Below are 21,591 nucleotides of genomic sequence, written 5' to 3'. Positions count from 1 at the left end.
TACTTATTAAATTGGTTTCCTGTAAAATGTTATCTTGGTCTTTAAGAAATTAGAAATATGAGAGAACCCTTTTCTTATAAAGTTGTGACTGACAATTTAACATTCCAAGCTTACAAAATATATTGACTGATCAGAATCATACTGTTTCTGCTTTCTAGAACACATTTTCTTATACAGCATTAGATGAAAAAGCTAACTGGCTTTGAATTTTTGTTTTTCATATATTACACATCTGTCACAGATTTGCCTTGCAACCTGTGAAATAACCATTAATTATGAATAAGCCAGTGGGGGAAAAAACAAAAAACATATTACTTGTCTTTTTCTTCACTTTCCACCTTACCTCCACCATCCTCATCCTACCTTCCCAAATGAGGCTAAAATGTGACATGTCAAGGGACACGGCACACCCAAAACATGCACCATATCACAAGAAAGATTGCTGAGGAAATTAAGGATTCATGACTATTGTTGAATATTCATATGAAATCTATGATATTGTAGATGTAAGTAGTAAAGAATTTCAAATGGAATAGCAGAAGGACAATTAATTAAGAAACCAAGGTTGGGTGGATACGATAGATAGATAGATAGATAGATAGATAGATAGATAGATAGATAGATAGATAGATAGATAGATAGATAGATAGATAGATAGATAGATAGATAGATAGATAGATAGATAGATAGATAGATCTTTTTGTTCCAAGGGCAAATTTAGGTTTTACAGAACCTCAAGAAACATAGAAATATTATAATATCCACCAACAACACCCTCCCTAAATGCACACACACACACACACGTATTGCAAATGGAGAAAAATTTGTTTTGAATATTTACTACATGCTACATATACTATTATCTTTATGTAATACCTCAGCTAAAATAGCAGAAGTGCTCAAGATATACATATATGTACACAAATCCATACTGTATCTACATACATACAATACATACCACATAACGCTTTTTTCTAAAGTGATAAAAAGGAAAAGGAGAACTTGTTTTTATTAATCACACTAAATTTAACAAGTATTTGAGGTTTAGTCATACTGTCTCACATTACTATTCGGGCAACATTTGCAATCTAACTCCATTCCTTAATAGGACTTATTCATGTAAAAATTTAATTTAAAAACATAGATTGGCTTCCCTGTTTACCCAGCGGGAAAGAGACTGTGCAATCAGTATTTGCAAACTATAACAAATTCCTTTCTTTCTAGCCAAGATAGGATCAGACCACATCCTCACTACTGCTAAACTTGCTGGGAGCGGAGAAAATGATGGTGTGAAAGGAAATGTTGTCTCCATTCAGCATATCAAAATTAAACTGTACAGCAAATTGGGTTATTATAAGGAAGATCTGTTTGGGTTACAAACTTTGCAGGAACAGACAGAGACACAAAAATAAAATCACAAAGTGAAAGCTTATTTTGTCTTCCCACCTCATCTTCTATACCATTTTGACCTGACTAAAGAGGAGAAGATATACATTCTTGGCGTTCAACACCTACCCTTAATAATTACATTTAACACCCAAAAAGCAGACATAACATTCCATTCACAAAGATGAGGGCTAAATGGTATGCTATGGAGGTCATGTATAAACAGGATTGCTACAAATCAAACAATGTATGCGAAGACAAAAAATGAATCAACTGTTCTACAACCAGGATAAATTGTTCTGGCCCGAGACAGGAACTGGCAGGCACTTAAAGAACACCATGCATTCAAAGGTGAAAACATAGTCAAAAAACAAAGGGATGATACTAAAAAGATCCATCTAATGTGTGTCAAAGCCAAAATTAGAAGCAAAAACTAGAGTCAGTAATTCAAAGCCAAAAAAATTACAAAACTAGAATTTGTAACTACCACTTGCAGAAAAAAAAAACTTATCCAAACACTTGGACAATTAATATGAACGCAGTGCGAGCTTAAATGCCTTTGTGACAATGACATCAACTGACTTCCAAGAACATGTCCCTAACCAGTTGTTGTGTTGTGACAACAGTTCCTGAAAACTGTGGCCTGTACAAGAAGAGAAAATGATATTGCGGTTGTTCCAAAACAAGATGTTAAAAGAAATCCACAAATCCAAATATCGCTAAATAGAAAACAGAAAGTTAAAATGAAATTTGCATGGTTTAAAACCTAAAAAGAAAAATACAAAAACTCAGAAAAAAATGAAAAGAAAATAGGCTCCTTACAAGTGTCTATTTTTGCAACTGTGCAGAACTTGTAACATGTCAAGAGAACTAGGAACAGAACTAAAAGCTCCACTAAGGAGTCTATTTCAGCAGAACTGAGAGAATTCTTTTTGAATAACCTCTAATAAAGAGGCAATCATACTGCCGACCCCCTTCTTGCCCAAATGAACACACACGCACATAAAATACCTGTCTTCTCTATCAGCGGAGTGCTTACAGAATTTTTGTAAAACACACAATGTTTCTAAATCATTATCAGAAGCTCAAGGTTATTTTGTCATAGGAATCAAAAGCTGTTTGAAGCTGGAAACAGATTAGATATACAGTAATCCCTCGCTACTTCGCGGTTCACTTTTCGCGGATTCACCACTTCGCGGGTTTTTAAATACAAGTGATTGCCCGCCTATTGCGGAAGTTATGTTCCAGACCCATCAGCAACAGGAGAAAATCCGCGATATAGAAAGACCATATAAATAAACATTTTTATAGTTTAAGCCTTAAAATACCCATCCCACATGCTTTAAACACATGTAAACTTATAAAACACACTTTGTTAACACATATGATATGTGGATGTCGGGCTAAGGATATGAGTAACATCTCACTATTATAAAACATTTTAACTTCACGCAAGACAAGACAGTGAGACAGGAAAATTGGTGATATACAGGCTTTTAAATTATTGACACGCAGAGCGACAAGCAGCACAAAGCCAGCACAAAGTCCACTTCTCCTTAGCGTTCATTCAGCTCCCCACCCCCTTGACAATGCGAAGTGGCAGGAGCGTACTGCGCTTCCGGGGAGGGGGGGTTTGAGCGAAGGTGCGTTCAGCTCTCACACCCCCACACACACACACACACACACACTCCTCGTGCAGAGCGACAAGCAGGCATTTTGGCAGAAGCAGCACAAAGTCCATTTCTGCTCAGCGTGAGTTCAGCTGCCCCCCTTCAAAAAGCGAGTGCAGACACATTGACGTCTGATTGCTGCGTGCAGTGTGCAGTGTTGGTCTGAGGTGTTTAAGAATGTAGAAAGTGTTTAAGAGCATAGGAAGTGTTTATAAGAGCGTGGGAAAGGTTAACAAGAGAGTGAGAAAGGTTTATAAGAGTGTGGGAAGGGTTTATAAAGCCTTAAAATATGTATAAATAATAAAATAAATATAGGTCGCTACTTCGCGGATTTTCACCTATCGCGGGGGGCTCTGGAATGTAACCCCCGCGATAGGTGAGGGATTACTGTATATATATAAAAAACAAAACATTCTAAGGTCCTGCTTCATTTTGTACCTATGTACAATATTCACCTTTCCCAGAATACATAGCACTCCTGTTCAGCACAATAAGACTTTCAGGTTTAGATCTCTTACCTATAAACTGTTAGCTGTATACACAAGTTCCTATAAAATGCATTGCTTACACATTCCCACAGGTGGTGTAAAATGTAAAAAGACAAAATCCGATACTTGTTCACTGATGATATATAAAAGCAGAAGAATAGCAGGAATAAAAAAACACTGCAAAATTCTACAGTAGCTATTTTATTCTCCTCTACTACACAATTGACAATGAATTAAGGACAGCTTATGCTACTCCTATAACAAGAATTTGTTTTGAAAATAGCATAGTGAAGAGTACGGAAATCAAGCTCTTAAAATGTATTTTACTAGGAAAAGGGGGCAAAATGGCAGGGTAATCATTAAGCTCATACAAGAGATTTGGTCAGTGGCTCGTTTACCAAGAACCCAAGTTAATAGCAAGGAAATGCATCTAGACCCCTATGTGTTGCTGTGCAGTGGGTAATTAAACAAACAGTCTTAAGGAAGTGCCTTTGACAATGGACATGGACACTATGGGAAGACTAGTACTCTGTTCTATATATCGGAGGGTAGACTATAATTACAGCTGTAATTTATCTTCTCCATTGGACAAGTTTTTCTCCTGTTAGCATTGACTGCTGATGTTTGACCCTGGCTGTGGTGATGCTTGCACAAGAGCTTTATTGAGTGTTTGGTATTTAAACTTGGTTTACTTAGCTTCAGTGCTCAAGTATTTCTTTTACAGCATATATAATTGATCACTCACTATTTTGAGACACATTGATTTATACTTTTGTCTTTATTTTTTTCAGTTTCACTTAAACCTGCTCCTTATGCTTCTCTGTTAACTGATAATTGCTTCATTTGTTTACATCCTAGTCTGCTTCACTTGCTCCCATTTAGCTACATTTTAGATTTCTCCATTTTCTACTGGTGTTTCTCTTCATGGTGCATGAATGTAATGTAGGATAATTAACTGAAGGTAAAGTGTGAGGGAGGAAGAAAAAGGTGAAGACACAGTGTTAGTGATCATCGGTGTGACACACAGATAGCCTAGGACGTTTTCTTGGTGCCTGTTCATCACAGTGTTACAATTGTCCTTGAAGCAACTAGACTGCCATCTGCAGCGATGGACTATGGCACTTCTTGATCACTGAGATGACTTCTGTGGAACAGATCTTCCTAATGGGGTATAGACGTTCATTGAGCTTAGAGGAGACGCAGAATGAAAGCTGTATGGTGGGCAGGTTGTGCAACTAAGAACTTTAGAGAAACATTACATGAGTTGACTGCTTTCTATATTATGATGTTTAGGGTAAGAAAATGAGTTACCTGCTCCACTGGGTATACACAAATAGGGTTTGAATACAGTGGCCGTGACATGTGAAGTACATTTTACTTTGTGTTATCCTTCCATTATGTTTTTACAAAACAATTGTAAATGTTGCTATTTTTGAGCTTACTGTGTCCACCTGATACCAGGAAGGAACATCCTATAATAGACATTTTGTTACAATAAGTTTTTCAGTTTAGTTTGGCAGCTTGGCATTGACTTTTAGAAAAGCATCACATTTGAAAAGCTAAGCATATACAACCCCAATTCCAATGAAGTTGGGATGTTGTGTAAAACGTAAATAAAAACAGAATACAATGATTTGCAAATCCTTTTCAACCTATATTCAATTGAAAACACTACGAAGACAAGATATTGAATGTTCAAACTGATAAACTTTATTGTTGTTTTGCAGATCTTCACTCATTTTGAATATGATGCCTGCAACACGTTCCAAAAAAGCTGGGACAGGGGCAGCAAAAGACTGGGAAAGTTGAGGAATATTCAAAAAACACCTGTTTTGAACATTCCACAGGTGAACAGGTTTATTGGAAACAGGTGTTTGTCATGATTGGGTATAAAAGGAGCATCCCCAAAAGGCTCAGTCGTTCACAAGCAAGGATGGGGCAAGGTTCACCACTTTGTGAACAACTGCATGGGCAAATAGTCCAGCAGTTTAAGAACAACGTTTCTCAATGTACAATTGCAAGGAATCTAGGGATTTCATCATCTACTGTCCATAATATCATCAAAAGATTCAAAGAATCTGGAGAAATCTCTGCACGTAAGCGGCAAGGCCGAATACCAACACTGGATGCCCATGACCTTCGATCCCTCAGGCAGCACTGCATTAAAAATCGACATCATTCTGTAAAGGATATTACCATGTGGGCTCAGGAATACTTTAGAAAACCATTGTCAGTTAACACAGTTCGTCACTACATCTACAAGTGCAAGTTAAAACTCTACCATGCAAAGCGAAAGCCATATATCAACAACACCCAGAAACACCGCCGGCTTCGATGGGCCCGAGCTCATCTGAGCTGGACTGACGCAAAGTGGAAAAGTGTGCTGTGGTCTGACGAGTCCACATTTCAAATTGTTTTTGGAAATCATGGACGTTGTGTCCTCCAGGCCAAAGAGGAAAAGGACCATCCGGATTGTTATCAGCGAAAAGTTCAAAAGCCAGCATCTGTGATGGTATGGGGGTGTGTTAGTGCCCATGTCATGGGTAACTTGCACATCTGTGAAGGCACCATTAATGCTGAAAGGTACATACAGGTTTTGGAGCAACATATGCTGCCATCCAAGCGACGTCTTTTTCAGGGTCATCCCTGCTTATTTAAGCAGGACAATGCGAAGCCACATTCTGCATGTGTTACAACAGCATGGCTTCGTAGTAAAAGAGTGTGGGTAGTAGACTGGCCTGCCTGCAGTTCAGACCTGTCTCCCATTGATAATATGTGGTGCATTATGAAGTGCAAAATACGACAACGGAGATGTTTATTCTAGGATAAAGTGGTTCCTAAATTGATGAAAATAAATGTCATAAATGGGAGAAAAAAAACATGTTTCACCACACCACATTCATGGGTGGCATAGTGGTGCAGTGCTTAATTATGTTGCTTTACATCTCCAGGGACCTGGAGTTTGAATCCCATTCTAGCCACTGTAAGCAATGGGATTCAGAAAGTATTCAGACCCCTTCATTTTCTGTATGCTTTACTGTATTGTAGATTTCATTATACATGAACAAATTTGCTATTACATCAGTCTACATACTCTGATTAATCCATTATGATCAAGTGAAAACATGCTTTCAGAAAGGTTTGCAAGTTTATTCAAAATAAAAAAACTGAAATCTCTCATTCCTATAAGTTTTAAGACCGTTACTTCAGTACTTTGTAGAAGCCCCTTTAAAAGCATGTACACCTTGGAATCTTCTTGGTTAAATCTCTCCAAGCTTTGCACACCTGGATTTGGTCAGGTTGTCCCATTCTTCCTGGCTGATCCTCTCAAGTGCCTTTAGATTTGAAGGGAAATGTCTGTAAACTACCTTGTCTGCGGGTCTCTCCTCATATGTTCTACAGGGTTTAAATCTGGGCTTTGGTTATACCACACAAGGACAATCAGAGACTTGTCCTTCCTGAAGCCACTCAAGCATTGTCTTGGCAGAATGCTTCGTCATTGTCATGCTGAAAGGTAATCTGTCGCCCCAGTCTGAGGTCGTGTGCACTCTGGAGAAGGTGTTTTTCAAGTACTTCTCTACATTTGACTGCATTCGTCCTTCCTTTGGTTCTAACCTGTTTTCCTGTCCTTGGTGCTGAGAAATATTCCCATAGTATGATGTTGCCACTTCACTATAGCAGACATAAAGCTTGGATTTCTGTCCAAAGAGTTCAATTTTTGTCTCATTAGACCAATGAGACCTTTCCTTCATGCTCTCAAAATCCTTTAAACTATAATATGCCTTACTTAAGAGTGGCTTCTGGCTAGCCACTCTTCCATAAATGTCAGATTGAAGGAGTGCTGCTGAGATGGTCGTGTTTCCAATAGATTCTCCCATCGTGGCAGAGGACTTCTGATGGTCTATTAATTGTGACCATTGGGTTCTTTGTCGTTTCTCTGACCAAGGCCCTTTTTGCCATGTTACTCAGATTGGCCAGACAACCAGCTCCTGGTAGTTTCAAACTTTTCCCATTTCACAATTATGGAGACCATAGTGATTCAAGAGTTGTTGTTTAGAATTGGTTTTATACTCCTGCCCTGATCTATATCTCACCACAGTTTGATGGATGAGATCTACAGAGAGCTCTTTTGACTGCATGGAATAGTTTTTTGTCCTAATATGCATTGTGAATTGTAAGGCCTTAAAATACACAGGTGTGTGCCATTCTAAATGATGTCCAATCAATTCACTTTGCCTACAGGTGAGCTCTAATCAAGATACAGACACATCTATAGGATAATTAAAGGAAACGGGATGCACTTGAACAACAGTTTGGAGTGTCACAGCAATGGGTACTTGCTGTGTATACTTACGAACATGAGAGTTGTTTTTTTGATTTTTTAATAAATTTGCAAACCTTTATAAAAACATGTCTTCACTTTGCTATTATGGGTTATGGTGTAGGTTGATGGGCAAAAGATGGCAAATTTATCCATTTAAATAATTCTATAAACACAAAAAGGTGTGCAGAAAGTGAAGGGGTCAGAATATTTTCTGAATTCACTGTGTATGGAATCTGCATTTCTCAGGGCCTACATAGGTTTTCTCCAGTTTCTTTGGTTTACATCCACATTCTGAAGATGAGTATGTTAGGTTCACTGGTGACTCTAAATTGAGCTGGTATAAGTGAGCGTGGGTGAACGTGTGCTCTGCTTACCTACTGCCCTTCATTGAATTAACAGAGTTTAAAAATATTGATGGTATAAGCCATAAAGTCATGTATGACATTAAATACCATAAACTGATCTCTATCTGTGGGTGATCTTATGTATCACTTATCCAGTGTAACTTGGAAAGACCGAGTGTTTCAGCTCTACTAGCTCTGTGAATATAACTTCTTATTTAGCTATAAAATATGCAGAACTTATACATTTAAAATATAAGATTTTGCCAAGGAATTGAAATGTTTCAAAACTGTGGACTGCATATATTATAATAATTTAGCAACAAAAAGCATTTATTAGTATATGTGTGTATGTGCATGCTGATACTACACATGCTGGGTGTCTTATCCCTTTAAATGTATTACAGTAATATGAAAGAAGTCTATTTCTACTGGGAATACCGCAGATCTATCACTAACCAGCAGAGGGGGTGAGTATATTCAAATGATGCATTGCAATTAAGGTTTTGTCCTACTTTACAAGTTCACTCTGCCTTTGTGTGATCACACATTTTAATATATGCTGTGCAACCAAATTTGTTATAAGGTAGCTTCTGTGATTTTTGTTTAAAATACAGGAACATATTATTAAATAACATTTTGGAAGTACAGCAGTGAACATCCAGATAAAACAATTGCTTCATTTATTAAATTGCAAAAAAGTTTTACACTTTTTCGTTTTCTAAGTCTAAGGTAATACGGTTACAAATAAACATGACAATTATGCATCTTTTCTTCCATTATCCAACCTTTCCCAGTCTAACCAGACAAAATTCAAAAATGAACCCTAGAGGGGACAACATGCCTTCACTGGCCATACTCATGCACACAAAAACACACACACACACATACATACATATATACAGACTCTCTGTACTTCACTGATTTTTGCTGAAACACTAAATCTGGATATCACAATCTGGTAGCTCATTCTTCCTTATAAAGTCATTCCATAATCCCAACAATTTTTATAAAGTCGCCAGTAATCGTGAGTGAGTTTGCCTAACCTGTCTGTACAAAGCATACTAACTGAATCATTTGTATATGTTTGCTTACTTTCTCTGCACTCAGGGGATTCTTGTTAGTCCACATCACATTTTGTCTTTGTGGTATGTATGTCCAAGATGGCTTTGTGATAAATAGTCAGTCTAATTTAAGCACTGGAAATCTGCAGTTCTTCTGTTTTTAGAATTATACACATTTTAAAAACCACTTAAAATCAGAAGATTAATTGTGTCATAGGACGGAAATGTGAGTCAGTCCTTCCATATTTATGAATTTTGTAAAGCACATGTTAATCCTTTGGTCTGTAAAAGATTCTATGTTATATATATATATATATATATATATATATATATATATATATATATATATATATATATACAGTGGAACCTCGGTTCACGACCATAATTCGTTCCAAAACTCTGGTCGTAAACCGAGTTGGTCGTGAACCGAAGCAATTTCTCCTATAGGATTGTATGTAAATACAATTAATCCGTTCCAGACCGTAGAAACTGTATGTAAATATATACATTTTTTTAGTTTTTAAGCACAAATATAGTTAATAATACCATAGAATGCACAGCGTAATGGTAAACTAAATGTAAAAACATTGAATAACACTGAGAAAACCTTTAACAACAGAGAAAACTAACACTGCAATAGTTCGCGCTATAGTGCTAGGAACCGCTCTCGCTAAAAACACTTTTTTTAATGAGTTTTAAGCACAGGGGAAAAAAGGAACATTTGAAAAATCCGTAATTTAATAAACCACCAAGAAAAGTAACATTGCAACAATGCAGGCTACGAACCGATCACTGGAAACAGAACTGAAAACAAAAACAAGCCTTCTCTAACTTATGCGTCCCTCAATCGCTCTGTGTGTGTGTGCGTGCGTCTCTCTTTTGCGAGCCTGGAGCGCCTGTGTGTATCTCTCTAGCGCGCTCCTGTGTGTGTGCACGCGTGCGCCTCTCTCCCTCCTTCCCCCCCGCCTGTGTGTGTGTGTGTGCGTGCATCTCTCTTTTGCGAGCCTGGAGCACCTGTGTGTGTCTCTCTAGCGCGCTCCTGTGTGTGTGCGCGCACCTCTCTCTCCCCCGCCTGTGTGTACGTGCGTCTCTCTTTTGCGAGCCTGGAGCGCCTGTGTGTGTTGTCACGCTGGGGTCACAGATTTGCACAGAGACACAGGAGGTTGTAGAAAAAAAGGAACTTTATTCAAAGCACTGCAAACAAACATTTGTCTCTTTTCAACAGTTTAAACGTGCTCCATGACAAGTCAGAGATGACAGCTCCGCCAGGAGCACAGATTGTCTGAGAGAGAAAGAAGGAGAAGCAAGCAACCAATTTAACAAACTGAAAGAAGCCCGTGCAGGCTTTTTAAGAAGGCGGAGCACCGCACGAGAGGCATATTACGCGACAGAGCCGGCAAGAAGGGAAAGGAGGAATGTGAAGGTAGTCTGTCCATGTTTCTTAGGGGTTTTCCCAGGGGCGTCTGTATTCTCTGGGGGTGCGATCAGCTTTGCAGCTCACAGTGTGTCTGTCTAGAGCGCTCCTGTGTGTGTGCGCACACGCCTCTCTCGCGTGTGCTCCTGTGTGTGTGTGTACAGCCCTCTGTCTCTTGCGCTGCCTCTCTGTGTGTGCGTGTGCACGCGCGCGCGCTCTCTCTCGCTCGCTGCACAGGGAGAGAATGAACATCAACAAACCGAAAGGGAACCTGGCTTGTTCGTATACCGAGTGTTTGGTCGTGAACTGAGGCAAAAGTTTGGCGAACTTTTTGGTCGTAAACCGAGTTGTACGTGTGCCGAGACGTTCGTGAACCGAGGTTCCACTGTATATATATATATATATATATATATATATATATATACAGTATTTAGTATTTGAAATTTCTAAATTTACAGACCCCAAACATGAACACAGGAGACCAAAATATTAAATAAAATGGGGTTTATTAGCAAAAGAAGGAACAATTGCTAAAATGCCCGAGGTCTTAAACCCCCCAAGCCTACCTGTTTAAATGTAGTGCCTGTCTACCCACATGTGAACGTACATCTCCCTGTACACCTTCCACAAAAGCCACACTGTACACCATTCCAGCCAGTTGACTCCTTTTCACCAGCTGTTTCACAACACTGCCTTTTAAATCATTACCCCAACCGACTGGAGCATTGCGTTTGATCTCAGGTTCTCATACTCACGAATCTGTGCTCAATGAACTGTGAAAATAGGAAATATTTAAACTTAATTCTTATGAGTGTTTTCTTGATCAAAAATGAGATTTTTAAACGATTACTTCCTTACCAATATTCAATGAAATGCTATTTATTCTACAGTGATCAACCTCTGGGTCTCCTTGCTGCCAGCTAACAATAAATATGAACTTAAACACTCCTGATAAGGTATAGAAACTCACCATACCTCTGATAGTGCACTTTAATTTACACACTTGAGTGTCCACCCAAGACTACTGCTAAAACTCCTTATGCAAGTCCTTCTAGGAACCACAACATATTGGGATGAAGCCATATACCAATGTTGATAGTGACATTTTAAAATAAACCTTTTCCATTTTTCTAAGATCACAATTAGGGTGTTGCTTCCATAATCCCTAGTTTCTGGATGTTTGGTTCCTAATTTGTATTTGCTAGTGTCAATTCTTGTCAAGGGCTCTTACTCACTATTGTCTACGTACTGGCTACCATGTGGTTTGAGCACAATTTTGCAAATCTTTAACTCGCCTCTGTCTTATTTTAGATTTTCTTGCCTTGGTGAGATACTGTATCTCCATCAATAAACTTTTCATTTTGATTTTTTTCTTCTGTAACTGTCTTTATCATTTATCGTAGACAGTAAAGGAGGGGCTTGTAAACATTTTAATACTGTAGATATGCTCATAGTTAGTCAGCTTAACTGACAAACATATCTGTATTGCTAAAACCATTAAGATAAAACAAATGTGAGAGGGACACAGATTTCTAAGTCAAAAAATGGAACATCAAATCAAGCATTTACCAAAAAGACCAAGAGCATTTCTATTTTTACTTCTCCTCAATATGCCAGCTGCCATGGCGTGATTTAATGTTTTCTCAACGACCTATGCGTAATGATGACTATTTAATTATTCACCGGAACATGGGAAACACATTATCAATATGAGACAAACACAAATCCTTTAAAAAACTGTACTACATGAAGACATGCCAAATCACAACAAATAAAAAGATCACCCTCTGTGGCCAGGTTTCTCACATCTTCTCATAATCTGATGTTTTTCCATCCCTGTCATCAGAAATCTACCATTTTGATTCTGGTCACACCCTTTTTGGTAGATCAACCTCTTAATAGTTCACTTAAATTTAAAAATCCAGCTCTCCCTTTAGCTCTTTTATTATTACTATTATTATTATCATCATTAATAAAAATCTGTTGCAAACCACAAAATTAAAACAGGCAATACAAATGACATGGGTGAAATATATTATTGCAAATTATCCTTTCAACAAAATCAAATGAAGACTTAATCCTGAGAAGCAGGTTGGTTGAGCTCACTGCTTCTGTTGGTCCCATAAGAGACATAGATTCTACTGATGAATTCTTGAGGGACTGAAGGGCACCATGTGAATGAGGTGGAACAAAATGATGACTAGATATTCAGACAACTGTTACTTTTAGTCAGTTGCTTTTGATTTTGTCTATAAAATGAAAGCTAGAAAATCATATAACAAGAACAAATAGAAAATCATTTGTTACCAAGTGAGCAATATTGTGGTAAAATTTCAATCACAGAAAGTTTAGAGAAGATACTATAGAAAAATCTAAAGGCCTGCTAAGCCCAGCATTTTACCAGAATATGTTTTTAAAACTGTTTGGCATACTCAGCAACTCAAGCTTACTATTTGGGAGGCACACCACTCCATAGAACAGGTAGCATGGTGGCAGATATGACCAGTCTTGGATCATCGTCAAGTTAACTCTCCTTCAACTAGACTAGCTGTTCTGGTGAGACTGTCCATGCCTTCTTTTAATATTCTGTTTTTCTGTGCACGTTGTTAAAGTAAGTCATAATAAAATGAAATAAAAGTGAGCTTATATTTATAATGTAGATATTTATCATGCGGTTTAACAAATCACAGACTGATATACAGTACAGTAGAAGTGAGTTGCACCACATATCACAAGTATGGTGGTGTAATACTGACTGCCAGTGCATCATATCTGTAAAAACCAGGGGTCAATTTACGGCCTGTCCACAGCCCATGTAGGAATTTCTAAGTCTTTTCTGGGTCAGCTGACAACTCCAAATTAGTCAGGTATGAATCAATGTGTGGCAGCACAGTGGCGCAGTGGTAGTGCTGCTGCCTCGCAGTAAGGAGACCTGGGTTTGCTTCCTGGGTCCTCCCTGCGTGAAGTTTGCATGTTCTCCCCGTGTCTGCGTGGGTTTCCTCTGGGTGCTTCGGTTTCCTCCCATAGTCCAAAGACATGCAGGTTAGGTGTATACTGGCGATTTTAAATTGTCCCTAGTGTGTGGGTGTGTGTGCCCTGCGGTGGGCTGGTGCCCTGCCCGGGGTTTGTTCCTGCCTTGTGCCCTGTGTTGGCTGGAATTGGTTCCAGCAGACCCCCGTGACCCTGTGTTAGGATATAGCGGGTTGGACAATGACTGACTGACTGAGTCAATGTGTGTTAAGTGAATAATCAATAATAGTGGTTCTTGTCTCACATGCTTTAAACAATAAAGAAGGTTTAACCAAAGGATGGACGGAACTATTTGTGTTTCCAGGATAAACATAAACTCTGGACGGCCATTTTTTTTTTTTTTAGTAAGAACCTTTAATACTCAAATTAATACGCAAAACTCAAATAATGATTTTATATATATATATATATATATATATATATATATATATATATATATATATATATATATATATATATATATATATATATATATTCAGTAAATTATTGATGTTTTCTTAAGCTAAGCAATCTACTTAATAGATGTTATAATCTCAAGGGGTTGTGTGTTAAGATCCACTGCTATCAGGTCTGGAAGATGATTGCTTACAACAACAACAACAACATTTATTTATATAGCACATTTTCATACAAAAAGTAGCTCAAAGTGCTTTACATAATGAAAAGAAGCTTAATCTTGTTTTAACTAATTAGTTAGTAAGGTAATGCGTAAAGCTACTCAATATAATCTTAGCAAATTTTGAACTCAAAAATAAGCTGCCTATTGGTTAGGTTAGCAATAAAATTAAAAACAAGACTTTAGTTATTTTCATCTGCAAGCTTGTAATCATAGCAACAGTAAAGTATGTAAAATGTCTGTGAACTGTTTAATTCTTTTAGGTTTAAGTAAACTAAAAATAAATCACTAATTTGTAAAGTGAGGTGCAGAAGTGATTAAGTGAATAAGAAAATATTTACTTTTTTTTTTTTTTTTAAATGGACCCATTTTATTGCTTACCTTGGGCCTTTTTGCATTATCTAAAATATTTTAAACATTAATGCTTAAACTTTAAGCTAATGCTAAGTTTCAGTTTGTTGGTCTTAGACACTGGATGGATATTTAATGTACATTGTTTTTAAATTCAAAATTAAATGCTTGTTATGTCACCAAAATTCTGTCAATGAAGTGAGTTTTGATTGTATGTTACTTGTCACTGATGTAGATTTTAAACATTAAGCAAGTAAATTGATGTGTCTTAATTTAGTGCAGTATTTCTGCACATTCTGTTGGCTTTTAATGTTTTGAACTTTACCAATTAGCAGTCTTTCTAAAAATGTAATTTAATTTTTAGTCAAACAAGTAGAACCATACAATTTTAAACAATGTAACCTTAGGAATATACAATATTTTTTAATATTCTGTGATCCAGTTTTTGCAGTTTTAATTTTAGGATAAACCAATTTACTGTGTTTTGCCTGTAAGTGAGCTGCCATTAATTCTCATATTCACAGCCCATTCGCTGCTAATCCAATACAAACCATTCACAATCACTCAGTTACATGTGAAATTAGCAATTGTTTTTTTTTTTTTTTTTCCTAATAGCTTAATGATGCCAAATAGTCTGGAGTCTCTCTCTCTCTCTCCCTCCCTGCTCTCTAAATTGCCACAGCATAATCTGTGTGCCTGAGACCAAAGTCACTAATCTTCAGTCTCCTGTGAGCATTTGCAAAACTCAGGATACAACTGGTAGGACAAACCTTTTAATATGATCTATGATTTCATGTAAAACTGAATTTCATGTAAAAATTAAAAGAAGCATATATGTGCTGCTTAAATTATAGTATATGTATTTCAGGAAACATTTCAGCCATGCTGAACAAGTTTCAATTTATTTGGACAGTGTAGTGTGTATTGCACAAGCTATAATTTGAGGTCACAATCATTTTTTATTTTCATTGTAATATTAGTTATGAAAGGCCTGCTTTATTACCCAAAATGTATATATCTGATGCATCATTACAACAATAATTTACATGGTAGTCAGGTAAGAAAAAAAGTTTAAAACTAAACTGTTAATGATGTTTTTCTGGAAGCATTGTGTCTATTCTGCTGAGCATTGCTGTGATCTTGTTTAGGAATCTGTGTTTCTTTGTAGATATTTAAAAATATACAGTACATCTTTCTGTTCTGTAAATTCATGGCTGAAAATAATAAATTTAGATAAGGTTTGAAAAATATAATATGCCAATTTCAAAATATATTGCAAAATACTGGTATTGTGGTCAACATAAAAAGTAGTTGGTTGATACTTTGATTTTGTTCTACAGCAATTGCTTCTAATATTACACCTTCATTGTGCTACTATTCTTAGTGTACATTCATAGCATAACATAACATAAACTGAGAGGATCAACTGTGAACTGAGAACTGCTATTTGTTAAGTGCAAAATGGTAAAATTGTATCCCAGGTTGTGTGGAATACATTAGCCATTTAAGTATATCTGAATATCTAAAAGTGTACATTGATAAAAAAAATGTACCGTACTGTAACAATCAGAATACTTTAAATTAGTAAATCAGACGTAAAATAAATACTATATGTCTACAGTATACTATTTCCCCTTGGGATTAATAAAGTATCTATCTATTTATCTATCTAATTCTTTAATTTTAGTCATGTGCACCTAACAGTAAGGTATATACAGATGTATATTTCAGGAACATACAATATATCATCATCTCAAAAATAACAAAGTAATACAGTATGTTTTGGAAATTAACATCTTATAAATAACAATTTTATAACTGTAATTTGAAAATTAGTTGCATCACCCAGAGGAAAGCGTAAGGCCAGATTTGAGAACCACACCTGTAAAACTCCTGTATTACTATGGGTTGTATTTTTATTACTATTTTACAGGCTGTTTCACATTTAAACCCTTAAAACACAGCTGAAAAAACATTTTTTTACTAGATATTGGTTGTTAAAATAAAAACACATATATATAATCCATATATGATATGGATTAAGAATACTGTATGTGCTTTAACCAAAGGCCTTACTATTATTTCATTTTTTTTAATATTTTATTATTTTTCTAAGGAAATAACTTTTTGGCAGGTGGTTTGCTTTAATGATAGCAAATAGAATAGTGAATACAAGACTAAAATCAAGGAAAATAAAGAAATGGAGAAAAAAGAAAACCTTTCCCTTTCCCCCCATGTAGTTATATGACGGGAAACTGGGTAACTGAAATATAGTCACCAAAAGAAATTTGAGTAATCTATTTTAAATTTAAGCAGAATTTGTTCTGGATCCCAGAAAAAAAACTACTTGGAAACAATAAAAACAAGCAAACTCCAACTAAAAAATGAATTGCAGTCACTGCCGGAGTGGAATTGAATGTTTTTCCCTTGCCTTGTGCATTGTTTTCTGGTTTTCTTCGGACAACAACAAAGAGGTGTGTGTGAGATTATTTGCCCATTGTAAACTGTTCCTGAGTTTGTATGCAAGGGTGTGCTTTGTCATGGATAGATGTCCCGTACTGTACTGCATTTGCTCCTTTCTTAAACCTGATGCTGCTGAGAAAGGTTATGGCTCCTAAGCTAATGATCCTTAACATAATCCAACCTTGAAGTGCTGGAGAGTGAGCAAGTAAATAGGTAGCCAAATGTATAGAAAGAGAAATTGGCTAGTAAATAAAGGCAGAAGAGTAATATGGATTTATCTACCATCTTGTGGTGGTTGCAGTCTTTATCAAAATATTAGGTTTGTGAAAACTGGCTTTTTAAAAGACGTGCTAGTATTGCATGGATTGGCCCTTGTGACTTTGTTTCAGATTAAGCAGACATCTGAAATGGATGGATTCATGGATATTAGAAAATAAGAAACAACTAGCAAGATTAAATAAATGGGGCTGTAATACTGGAGATTATTAAAAAAATATACTTGACTGACCAAGAGGACATAGACACTAAAAAAGTTAGGATAAATCCACCACCATTAAAACCATAGCCATATGTAAACAAAAAGCATATGCCAAAAAAGTCATAAGTAGATGTTATCATATTTATAAACTTGCAAATAGCATATGAAAGCATTCCAATAATATGCATATGCAAATCAATACATTTAATACAAAAACCATAATAAATACCGTACACATTTACCGTTAGTATACATGTGCAAACCAATTATACACGTCAGACGTAATACTGGATATATGATAAATGTTAACCAACATTATGAAGATATAAACCAAAACATTTTAAAAGTACTGTATACAATACAATTTATGCCCGATCTGATCCCACAGGATAGTCTGGAACAGCCACTTAGCTGTGAACTACAAGCGCAGAAGACTTTTTATACAATTTTGTTTGAAAATGTGTGTAAAGAACTGGATATCAGAAGACAGCATATGAAACAGAATAAAGAAAATGGACTAAAATGTCCTTAACTGTATTGAAAAGTAAAAGATAAACTGTGAAATCAAAAGGGATTTAAATGAAATATTAACAATGAATATCCTAAACTAATAGGGAAACAAACAAAAGCATAGCTGCTCTTGTTACTATTGTTCTTATATTAAACAACAAAGTTACTGTACGCATTAAACCAATGTTTCAAAACCAAAAGTTTTTATATTTTAGTTCACCATTTCTTGTAATTTTCAGTATAATGATGAATTCATAATACCCATATCTATATTACATGTTTATAGTGAGTATATATACTGTCTTCATTAGTGTAATAATATGACCAAAATAAAACAAAATTAAGGTACAGAAATGCCATGTTTTTTGAGAAGGCAATGCCATACTCTTTCCAGCCTTACGATAGAACTTGCTAGGTTGAAAGTTCAGGTTTACAGTGCAATGACAGCAGATGACAGCGATGGTAAATGCCCAGGCTACCTGTGTGTGTCTGTTATTTACAGCAGGGATGAGACCATGCATCCCAAGCTCAATTATAATGCATTATTGTACAGTATGTAATACATAGCCTGGTATTGCATGCTGCTTATGTAGAAAATAATCTTAATGTATTTTTTGGGCCATCAAAATTGGGTAATGGTGGAGAGGTTATGGGTTCTCAATTGGAATAAGATGGATTAATGTTTGATGTTAGAACATATTATGGGTTTGGGTGTGAAACTGTACTTAACACCAAGTGAAAAAACTTGCTAGTAGAATATTTTGTTTTGTGGAAAAAAGCCTTGGAAATATTTTCCTGTAGTGCATCAACACATTTATACTACTATAAATAAAAATAAAATAATAGGAAGTGAAAAGAAATGGTAGATATTTCAGAAATTAAAATAAATTGCAAAAATAAATGAAAAAAGTATGAAACTTCTCTTTATTTTATCATGTCTATATGCTTTGGCTACACTTAAAAAGTATTAGTAATTCTAGTTTTGTAAGGTCGTGGGCTAGCAAGTCCAAGCAAAGATTAGGTGCAAGGTGGGCAAAATCCCTGGGCAATGCTCCAGTCCAACTCAGGGTAAGCACACACACATATCAGGGCCAATTTAACATTGCCAATTCCCTTAATCTGCATATTTTTGGCATGTGGGTGAACACCGGATCCTCTGAAGGAAACCCATGCAGACATGGGGAGAACACACAAACTCTACCCAGAATGTGAGCTCAGGTCTCCTTACCGCAAGGCAGTTGTGCTACCATTGCACCATTGATTTGTCTATCCTTTTGTCATTTTACCTTTAGGAGGTTTTGATATTTTATTGGGGAGGTTCAGATACAGAGGCTGTAAAACAAAACAACAGTGGATTACACAGAGAAGAAGCCTGCACTTTCTGAGCAAGAGACAAATCTCCAAACAGCTGATGCAGTTCATAATCTTGCTGTACAGGGAAGTCAATATTATGATGTTGGAAATGTGCATTACAGTCACCATAATTAACACGTACAGCCACAGTATGCAAGCATGACCTGCAGTAGACTGCCCAGGATGGGTTTCCTGGCACTAAACATAAAATATCAATTATGTTTTAGGTGAATAAATACTGTAAACTTCACAAGTTATATTAATGGTTAGCGTATTTTATAATAGTTCTTTATTCTTGTGGCACAAAAAAAAAAGTTACGTCCACATAGCTGATTGTAGTATTGATTTTTCCTGTTTCTTTTTGTGATTGATAAATTAAGATATTTACATAACATGCAGTTGAATTATGCAAAGTGTAGACTGAGATTAAAACAGAAATGCATTTCATAGTTGCCGTAGGTAGTACTTTTTTTCTGAACAAGAAGAAAATCTCAAGAGAGTAAAGTCAATTCATACACTTTCTGTATACTGGGACCCCTGAGCAGGACAAGAACATCTGGCATTACATTAAAGTAACAGTTTGCAGTGTTTTGAAAAAAATGTTTGCAATTAAAAACAGTATTCAAATAGAATCTATACCAAATACTAAGCTTATTCGCTGGCTAACCTGGTCACACATCACTTTAATTATGAGTACAGAAGGTCAAAAACTGTACAACATGTAGAAATAATACAAATCTTCTTATTCTGTCACGCAGCTGTTCATATATGTCCCCTCATACTTGTGGCTAAAGGATTTGGACTGATACCTTGAAGGTTGCTGGTTTGAATCCTGGCAGTGACAGAAGGAATGCTGCTCCTTGAGCAAGCCCCTTAACCTGCAATTGCTCCAGGGGTGCTATACAAATAGTTGTCCCTGCGCTCTGACCCCAAAACTCTCTGGAGAGTAAGTTGGGGTATGTGAAAAATGACAAATTCCTAATACAAGGTGATTAAAGGATTTTAAAAAATCATCTTGTATACTATAATTTAAATAAATTTCAAACAATAAAGCAAGTCTCCTTGTAATCTGCATCATGATGGAGAAATGGTTTATGCCCCTGTGCAATTTCTGGACTAGCCTGAGTGTAAGATTTACACCTTGCCCTTTCAGTTTTTGGCAGCTTCCTCCAGGCACATTGGATAGCTCTGTTAGTTTAGTTTAATTATTGAAAAAAACAAAAAATACCTAATTTGAAGGGTTTGCATGAATTCTTCAACAGATGGTTTCTGTCCTGTTCTTGTTGCCCCTGGAATATGGTAATGTTTCCAGGATGCCAAAAAAAAAGATAATGTTTGGATAAAATAATCCAATTATCCTTTAAACATGTTATTACTCTTACTCTTTATTACTAGCGATTTTAATTTATATTTTTTACCTGCTTACAACATATACATATACATATACAGTACATATACATATATATATATATATATATATATATATATATATATATAATATTGAGGGATGGCCGATATCTTTACCCGGCTGGGAAGCCTTCTTAAAGGAAGGTCAGAGAGAGATGGCTTTTGAAAGGTGCTATCCCCCCCGAACTTGCCAGCCCCCCAGATTGCGATGGCACCTCGGATTACCACAGGGCTGTATGGGAATTGGTATTTGTCTGCTCAGCCCTGTTAGGCGCCCGGGGTTGTCGGCAGGGGGTGCTGCAAGAATTGCTGAGCCCTCTTAGGAGGATGAAGCTTGCGTAAGGTGGAATGGAGGCAGTGGCTGAAAGTAAAAGAAGACAACGGGTTGAGTGCTTTGACTGTAGTGCTTATTGTGCTTTTGTACTGTGGCTCTGCATGGGTAAACTTTTGGGAAGAGTTCCTCACGAATAAATAATTGTGTTTGTGCTGGACTTGTACTACATAACTATATATAATGAGGTAGGGCAAAAGCCAAATGCTTAGAGTGCCAACCAGGCAAACCTCTCTTTAATTCCAACAGAAAGAGAAGTTAGGAGCATGCACTGATACAGCGCATTGCCAAAGAAATCTTTTAATTAAAATATGTGCTCATTGGTGCTGTCTGGCTGGGACAATTCCCCTGGAAAAAGTGCCCTT

At 36.5% G+C, this 21,591-nt stretch overlaps 1 protein-coding gene across 1 annotated transcript in view; it reads left to right on the top strand.

The window, feature by feature from the left end:
- The first annotated feature begins 15,381 nt into the window (after positions 1–15,381).
- LOC114646589 (mothers against decapentaplegic homolog 6-like) overlaps positions 15,382–21,591 on the top strand; it is a 28,737-nt gene continuing 22,527 nt past the window's right edge. The window contains exon 1 of the mRNA XM_028794850.2: positions 15,382–15,443. The gene's annotated coding sequence lies outside the window, so the exon portion shown is untranslated. The remainder of the gene's footprint in view (positions 15,444–21,591) is intronic.

This window comes from Erpetoichthys calabaricus, chromosome 2, assembly GCF_900747795.2.
Source record: "Erpetoichthys calabaricus chromosome 2, fErpCal1.3, whole genome shotgun sequence".
Taxonomy (NCBI): domain Eukaryota; kingdom Metazoa; phylum Chordata; class Cladistia; order Polypteriformes; family Polypteridae; genus Erpetoichthys; species Erpetoichthys calabaricus.
Note: the sequence above shows the minus strand (reverse complement) of the source record. Positions and strands in the feature narration are given on the sequence as shown.